A 9,616-nucleotide genomic window follows, 5' to 3' on the forward strand; every position below is an offset into this window, starting at 1 on the left:
GAGAATAGAAAGGGCAGTTTCACATTACCTGACTCACTCTCTCCCCCAACCCTGGTCAGCACAGTGTGGAGAGAAACACTGTCCACCTGGGGGAAAAAGAGGAAAGTGAGCACAGAACTTTGCCTTGGACCCCAACACTGGACCTGTGACAGTAAAACTCAGCACCAGGAAGACATCAATAGCTCCACACTCCAGGCCAGTACCCACAGCTAAGCCTGCAGACCCGCCCTGGTGCCAAGCAGGACCATGCAGCCCCAGGCTTCAGGCTTGCATAACAGACTAGATTCCAGGCCCATACAGCCACTGGGCCGACTTCAGCAGTCCCAGGCTCTGGTAGGCCTTAGCAGCCCTGGGCTTCAGGTGCACAGTGGGCCTGAGGTGGACCTCAGGCTTCTGGTGTGCCCCAGCACTACATCAGCCTCCGTGGAACCTGGGCTTTGGGCCCACCCCAGTGCTGCACCCACCACAGTGGCCCTGGGCTTCTGGAATACCCCAGTGCCACACTTACCACAGCAGCCCAAGTCCTGTGGATCACACCAGACAGCCTGCCCAGAATCTCGGAACAGGCTGACTGTTGCGTTTTCTGAGACAAAGTCAGTCTGTGACTGAAATTAGTACCTACTTCTTCAAAACTGCAGACAATGACACATGAGCACAGGGATCAAGAACAATCAGGGAAATACGGTATCACCAAAGGGATGAAATAAAGTGCCAGTGACTGACCTTAAAGAAGTGCGGATGTACAAAATGCCTGATTAAAAATTAGAAATAACTAAGAGAGCTCAGCAAACATCAAGAAAATGTAGAGACACAATTCAACAAAATGAGGAAACCTCTGTGATCAGAATAAGACATTGAATAGAAAGACTGAAATAATAATAATTTAAAAATCAAACAGAAATCCTGGAGGTAAAAAATACAATGATCAACATGAAATGGACAGCATCAACAGCTTAATCGATCAAGCAAAATAAAGAATGTGTGAACTCAAAGACAGCTTATTTGAAAACACACATTCAAAGGAAAAAAGATGAAAAGGAATGAAAAGGAATGAATAAATATATAGCATATATGGGACAGGGTCAAAAGAGCAATTTTGAGTCATAGGAGTTAAAGAAGGAGAAGAAAGAGATAAAGGGGCTGAAAACGTAATTAAAGAAATAGTAGGCCAGGTGCAGTGGCTCATGCCTGTAATCCCAGCACTTTGGGAGGCCAAAGTGGGTGGATCACCTGAGGTCAGGAGTTTGAGACCAGCCTGGTCAACATGGCAAAATCCTGTCTCTACTAAAAAGACAAAAATTAGCCTGGTGTGGTGGCTCACACCTGTAATCCCAGCTACTCGGGAGGTTGAGGCAGGAGAATCGCTTGAACCTGGGAGGCAGAGGTTGCAGTGAGTCGAGATTACACCACTGCACTCCAGCCTGGGTGACGCAGCAAGACTCCATGTCAAACAAAAAAAAAAAAAAAAAAGAGAGAGAGAAAGAAAGAGAGGAAGGAAAGAAGGAAGGGAGGGAGGGAGGGAGGGAAAGAAATAGCAGCAGAAAACTTTCCAAATCTGCAGAAAGTTGTAAATATTCAGTTACAGGAAGGCTAAAGGAGTCTAACCTGATTCAGTCCAAATAAGAGTACTCAAGACATTTTATAATCAAACTGTCAAAAGTCAAAGATAAAAAGAAGATTCTGAAAGTAGCCAAAAAAAAAAAAAAGAAGTAAATAAAATATAAGGGAATTTGAATATAGCTAGCAGACTTTTCAGCAGACAACTTATAGTCCAGGAAAGAGTAGAATGATACTCAAAGTTACTAGAGGAAGAAAAAAACCTGCCAACCAAGAATACTGAAAATCTGTCCTTCAGAAATGATAAAGAGATAAGCACCTCCCCTGACAAACATACAAATCCTATCAAGCATCTTCTCTGACCACAATGGTATAAAATGAGAAATCAATAACAGGAGGAACTTCAGAAAATTCCTAAGTACATTAAAACAACATGCTCCTGAGAACCAATAGATCAATGAAGAAATTAAAAGAGGTTAAAAAATTTATTGAGACAAACTGAAATGGAAACACAATATACCAAAAGCTACAGGATACAGCGAAAGCAGTTCTAAGAAGACATTTGTAGTAATAAATGCCTGCCTCAAAAAAGAACAACCTCAAATAAACAAGTTAACATTGCACCCAAAGGGACTAGAAAAACAAAAACAAACTAAACACAAAGTTAATAAAAGAGAGTGAATAATAAAGATCATAGCAGACATAAATGAGAGACTAGAAAAACAATAGAAAAGATCAAGAGTCTGTCTTCTGAAAAGACAAAATAGACAAAACTTTATCTAGACTAAGAAAAGATAGAAGACTCAAATAAATAAAATCAGAAAAATAAAAGAAACATAACAAAAAGAAATAAACATTAGTTTTGTAATGTGATGCTTCCTTTAAAAATAAAGGAGATGCTACATTACAAAAAATAATGTAAAAATAAAGGAGATATTACACTACAGTACAAAAAATAAACGATACAAAAGACAAAGATCAAAGAGACTATTGTGAACAATTATATACAAATCAAATAACACAGAAGAAATGGATAAATTCCTTGACACATACAACCTACCAAGACTGTACTATGTAGAAACAGACAATATTGACACATTAATAATGAGTAAGGAGATTGAATCAGTAATAAAGAGTCTTCCAACAAAGAAAAGACAAAGACCTGATGGCTTCGCTGCTGAATTCTATCAAACATTTGAAGAAGAACTAATACCAATTCTTCTCAGACTCTTCCAAGAAATTGAAAAGGTGGGAGGACTTCCATTTTATGAGGCCAGCATTGCCCTGATACCAAAGCTAGGCAAGGACATTTTAAAAAGAAAGAAAATTACAGGCCAATAACCCTGATGAACTTACATGCAAACAATTATCAACAAAATATTAGGAAACCAAATTCAATAGCATATCCAAAAGATCATTCACCATTATTAAGTGGGATTCATCACAGATATTCAAGGATGGTTGAAAATACATAAGTCAATAAACATGATACATTATATTAAAAGAATTACGGACAAAACCATATAATCATTTCAATAGTTGCAGCAAAAGGATTTGACAAAGTTCAACATTCTTTAATAATAAAAACTCTCCACAAATTAGGTATAGAAGGAACACACCTCAACATGTTAAAGGCCATATGTGACAAACCCCAGCTGATACCATATTCAATGGGAAAGATGTTGAAACCTATTTTTCTAAGATGCAGAACAAGATAAGGCTGCCCACTCTTGCCAGTTCTATTCAACATAGTATTGGAAGTCCTAGCCAAAGCAATTAGGAAAGAGACAGAAATAAAAGACATTCAAATGGGAAAAGAAGTTAAATTGTCCCTGTTTGCAGATGACATGATCTTACATATAGAAAATCCTAAAAATGCCACCAAAAATTGTTAAAACTAATAAACATATTCAGTAAAGTTGTGGGTTACAAAATCAACATACAAAATCAATGGTGTCTGTACACACTAATGTTGAACTACCTGAAAAAGAAATTTTAAAAAAATACCATTTATAATAGCTACAAAAAATAAAATAGTATTAAATTTAACCTAGAAGGTTAAAAATCTCTAAACTTAAAACCTTAAAACATTTATAAAAGAAATTTTAAAAGACACAAATAAATGGAAAGATCCCTCATGTTCATGGATTGAAACATTAATATTGTAAACTCACCAAAGCAATCTACAGATTCAATGAAATCCTATTGAAATATTGATGAGATTCTTCACAGAAATAGGAAAAACAATTCTAAAATCAACGTGGAACCACAAAAGATCCCAAATAGTCAAAGCAATCTTGAGCAAAAGGAACAAAGCTGGAAACATCACACTACCTGACTTCAAAATATACCGCGAACCTAGAGTAACCGAAGCAGCATTGTACTGGCTTGAAAATAGACACATAGACCAATGGAACAGAATAGAGAGCCCAAAAATAAATCCATGCACTGATGGTCAGTTGATTTTCAACAAAGTTGCCAGAAACACAATGGGAAAAGAACAGTCTCTTCAATAAATGGTGTTGGGACAACTAAATATATACAGAAGGAAATTAGACCCTTATCTCACATCATATACAAATATCAACTCAAAGTGGATTAAAGACTTAAATACAAGACTGAATTATGAAACTACTAGAAGAAAATATATGAGAATAGCTCCATGATATTGGTCTGGGCAGTGATTGTTTAAATATAACCCCAAAAGACTGGGCAACAAAAGCAAAAATAGATAAATGAGATAACATCAAACTAAAAAGCTTGCCTATACAGCAAAGGAATTAATCAATAGATTGAAGAAACAACCTACAGAATGGGAGAATATATTTTCAAATCATACATCTGATGAAGGGTTAGTATCCAAAGTTGACAAGGAACTCAAACAACTTAATAGCAATAAAACAAATAACCCAATTAAAAATTGGGCAAATAACCTGAGTACACATTTCTCAAAATAAGACATACAAATATCCAGTGGATTTATGGGAAAAAATGCTCAATATCACTAATCATCTTTATCAAAAAGACAAAAGATAACAAGTGTTGGAAAGGATGTAGAGAAAAGGAAACCCTCACACAGTATTGGTAGGAATGTAAACTAATGCAGCCATTATGGAAAACGGTATAGAGCTTCCTCAAAAAATCAAAGATAGAACTACCATATCTAGTAATCCCACATTAGATATATTAAATATATCCAAAGGAAATGAAATCAGTATACCTACTTCTCTACTGCGATTTTTATTGAAGTAGTGTTCATAATAGCCAAGAAACGTTATCCACCTAAGTGTCCATCAAAGGATGACTGGATAGAGAAAACACGATATATATACACAAATTTTTCCCTTCTTTATTCTTTATTTCCTTCTTTATTCTTTATTTCCTTCTTTATTTTTTCCTTATTTATTCAGCCTTAAAAAGAAGGAAATCCTGCCATTTGCGACAACACGGATGAACCTGGAGGATGTTATGTCAAGAGAAATAAGCCAGGCACAGAAAGACAAATACCACATGGTCTCACTCATGTGGAATCTAAGAAAGCTGATCTCCTAGAAGCAGAGAATAGAATAGTTGTTACCAAGGTCTGAAGTAGCTGGCAGAGAGGGAGGAGGAATGTTGGCCCAAGGATACAACATTTCAGTTTGGTAGGAAGAGTAATTTCAAGAGATCTTTTGTACCACATGATGACAATAGTTAACAATATATTGTATTTTTGAAAAATGCTAGGATAGTGAATATGAAGTGTTCTCACCACAAAAATGGTAACCTATGTGAGGTGATGCATATGTCAATTAGCTAAATTTAGTCACTCAAGTATATACAATTCAAACTATCATGTACACAATAAATATATACAATTGTGTCTGTCAATTAAAATAATGATACAATTTAAAACAAAAAATAAATCAAATAGAATAGAAATAAAAGTGGATTTTGTCCATTTTGTTAGAGATGAAGACTGGAGAAAAGTCACACGAAAGGACTTGATACCAAGTGCATTACAGATCTTGAAGGGCCACTGCAGGGCCTGTACCTGCACTAGAAAAGCTTTTAATCCTCAGGAAAAAAAAGTTCAAGATAAGTCATTTTCTCTCAAATCTGCCATAGAATCATGAGTAAATAAAGAATATTGGTATTTTGATTGATTTCCCACTCTGCTTCAATACTGTCTTCCAACCTTTTCTTGACTGTGACTATTTTGTGAGCGCCAACCATGTAAGTTTGCTGATAATGAAAATTACCAACTGGCAGTTCTTATGTGTCTCTTGACAAAGGCGTTTGCTGAGCCCTGGCCTCATAAGCAAGAGAAAGAATTGAGGAGAACTCTGGTCTTGGGTATCATTGAAATTCACAAAATGACAGCAAGCATCACAGACTCCCAACTGTGTGGGTAAATGGTACAAGGTGTTATTTCTCAGATTATCTGTTAGTCCAACTTCAGTGAGATTTTGGCAGGACGAGATCAAATAAAATTAAAGAAATACAGTTTTTTGATAAAAATAATTAAGAGTAAAACTAAGAGCTACACAACTTTTAGCTCAGTTTTCTTCTTGTGTGAAGAACACCACATCCATGTAGACATTCGGAGAAACAGGAGAAACGAGAAATTCAGAACATTTCTTCCTCCTCTTCCAAACTCAGATCTTTACAACCCTTCCTTCCTAAAATGAATCACTACATTTTTAATCCTTTTATTAGTGGTTTTTCATATGTAATGTCTTATCTGTGGAAACCTTTCACCAATTTCCCTAATTTCTAATCCTCCTCCAGAATCAGATCCATGTCTCCTTCCAAGGAAGCCTTTCCTGACCCTCCACAGTAATCACAGTTCCTCCTTAAGTGCTCACAGGACCCCAAGCTTAGCTTTCACGTCACTTAGACTATTTGTCATGAAGCAATGCATTCTGTAATGTGTTACTTAATGTCTGACTCACTGACAGAATGAAATCCCAGGAGGGCAAGAACACTGTCTTATTTACCACTGAATCCTAATATCCTCCACATAGTAGACACTTAATAAATGCTTAGTAAAATCTTCAGTGTGAATGCAAGCTCTCAGTGAAATTAAATCCTGTATGGAGAACATTTATATCCCAGAATGGGATATAGCAAATAAATATTATACTAAAATATGTAATATAGTAAATACATTAAATAAATATTAATTTATTGCATATTTGAGCCTTATATCAATCTTAGAAAACAAGTAGGACAGGTATCAGATAAAATTCTCAATTTTGAAGTAATGAAATACACTGAGAGGGGTTGCAATTACACGTCCCTCATAATAAGTGGAGGCCAAGCTCACACTGAAGTCTCCTCCACCACTCTTTCTAATGATCTGAGCTCTAAAGAGAGGATACCTGGGATGCCAAAGGAGCCTACGCCTCCAAAATATCTACTAAACTGAAAAAACCCATCCTCGGCATCTTCAGTGTCTGGTCCAGAAGCAGATATCAATGCAACTTGGTTTCTTCATCATTGTGGCAGAGGCTGCCATTTCCTATCTAATATTCCTTCTCTCTGTCTTCAAGATAGGACTACCATGAAAATAACAACGGATTCATGGAAAATCTGTTTTTCTTTGGCTCTCTTCCATGACCAATGAGATATAAGCGAAAGTGATATGTGAGTATTCCCAGGAATCTGCTTAAAGAGAGTTGACTCAGCTGGGAAGAGGTCCCTTTTGTCCTAGAACGCAGGCATGATGACCAGCAGCTGTATAAGACAATGAGGGGAGTTTAAGGTTGAAATGATGTGCTGAGAATAACAGAATAGTACTAGGGTCCCTGCGGGTTAGTCATCCCTGGTGACTGTGGGAGCTGAGCCACCATTTCAGCCTGAAATACCTATGCACAAGATTTCTGTTGTGTGAAAGAGAAATATACTTCTAACTTATTTAAATTTCTGTTATTATTTTTATGTGGCTAAACATAACCTTCATTGACACAATCATTTCCAAAGCCATGGGAAAAAGTAATAATGGGGCCCACTGTTATTTTTTTGATCCTCCAAGTGAGAATCTCAGAAAATGTAATAAAAATGTATACACTGGCATTCAATTCAGGAAGCAACAAAATAACTTGTAAAAAGTGAAAGGAATCAATGGAAATAGAAGAGTCAAATGAGTACATTTAATTAAAGAACACGTGACAAAAGCACAAGCAGTTTCTTTGAAAAGTCCAATAAAATAGATCTGTTTCAGAAGAAAGAGCACACAAACAAGCAGGATAAGAATGAGAAAAATGCCTGAACTACTAGTAGGAAGAAATGCTTAAAGTACAGGAAAATATTTGATACAAATTTATAGCAACAGATTTGACAATTTACATGAAATAAACCATTTTCTATGAAAGTATAAATTGTCAAAATTTACTCAAGAGGCAAGGAAACCCAGATACACCATTATTCATGGAACAAATAATAAATGAGCCAAAAATATATATTTAAAACCAAACAAATAGTAATTATATACCAGAATCAGGCAGGTTCTACCAATCTAGGAAAAAAAGTTTTTCTATTCATTAAACTTTGCTTAAAATATACCAAAAGGAATAGAAAACTTCAAACAAGCACAAAATAAACTAATTCCATCTTTGAGATGCAAATATATATGCACAAAACAGATGAAAAACATATTTTAAAAATTAGCAAATCCACTCTAGCATGTACTATGATAGTGTTTTTCCTGCCTAACACATTTCTTTCTCACCGCCAACCCCCAAACTTCTTTTTGTAATGCTACTTTCTTTAAGGAATTGTTCCTCCCCTATTCTGGAAGAGCCCACACTACTTCTGCTCAACCATGGAGTAGACATGTGATCTAAACCAGATGAGTAAGATTCTCTCTGCTTCAAATTTAGTTCTTAAAAACATCATAAGGTGGTCACTTCCTCTCAAGCTTGGCGTTTGGCTGGCGGGGACCCACGCGGGTTCAACACATGTATCAAGAAGTATTATGTCTGTTTGGGGCACATCTACCCTGGCCATGGCATAATGTTCATCCACAACGATTGCAACGTGTTCAGATTTTGTAAATCTAAACGGCATAAAAAAGTTGAAGCACAATCTTTGCAAAGTTAGGTGGACTAAAGCATTCCGGGAAGCAGCTGGTAAAGAGCTTACAGTGGATAATTCATTTGGATTTGAATAATGTAGAAATGAACCTATCAAATCCAGCGAGAGCTGTGGAATAAAACTATTGATGCAATGAAGAGAGTTGAAGAGATCAAACAGAAACGCCAAGCTAAATGTATAATAAACAGACTAAAGAAAAATAAAGAGCTACAGAAAGACCAGGAAATCGAAGAAGTCAAGCAAAACATCCATCTTATCCGAGTCCCTCTTGCAGGCAAAGGGAAGCAGCTGGAAGAGAAAATGGTACAGCAGTTACAACAGGATGTAGACATGAAGATGCTTCTTAAACATCTCTGTAACCGTTTCTTGATGTACGTCTGAAAATGTCCTTTGGAGACTTGGAACTGCTAAATTATTGGTTTATTTTTCATATAACGTCACTTAGATGAAAAGTGATTAAAATATATCTTTCCTACATTACTATCTTCAAAACATCAGATATTACGGATGTTAGATTGCATCTCAGTGTAAAATCTTCACTGATAGATGTACTCATGTAAATCATGAAACTTCTACCCATAACTATAGAACTGAATTGTGGACATAAAATGGTTACGCCATTTGGATAATGGCAGTAGGTGCTGTTTCCAGAATTGGTGGGTTTTTGGTCTCACTGACTTCAAGAATGAAGCCGCAGACACTCGCAGTGAGTGTTACAGCTCTTAAAGATGGTGTGTTCAGAGTTTGTTGTTCAGATGTGTCCAGATTTCTTCCTTCCAGTGGGTTTGTGGTCTCGCTGACCTCAGGAGTGAAGCTGCAGACCTGCGCGGTGAGTGTTACAGCTCTTAAAGGTGGCGCGTCTGGAGATGTTTATTCCTTCTGGTGGGTTCGTGGTCTCGCCGGCCTCAGGAGTGAAGCTGCAGACCTTCGTGGTGACTGTGACAGCTCAAAAAGGCAGTGTGGACCCAAAAAGTGAGCAGCA

The 9,616-nt window shown here is 36.7% G+C and overlaps 1 pseudogene; it reads left to right on the top strand.

The window, feature by feature from the left end:
* Positions 1-246: 246 nt before the first annotated feature.
* On the top strand, positions 247-9,015 carry LOC116457451 (probable ribosome biogenesis protein RLP24; annotated as a pseudogene).
* Positions 9,016-9,616: the final 601 nt, after the last annotated feature.

This window comes from Hylobates moloch, unplaced genomic scaffold (genome assembly GCF_009828535.3).
Source record: "Hylobates moloch isolate HMO894 unplaced genomic scaffold, HMol_V3 SCAFFOLD_18, whole genome shotgun sequence".
NCBI classification, from domain to species: domain Eukaryota; kingdom Metazoa; phylum Chordata; class Mammalia; order Primates; family Hylobatidae; genus Hylobates; species Hylobates moloch.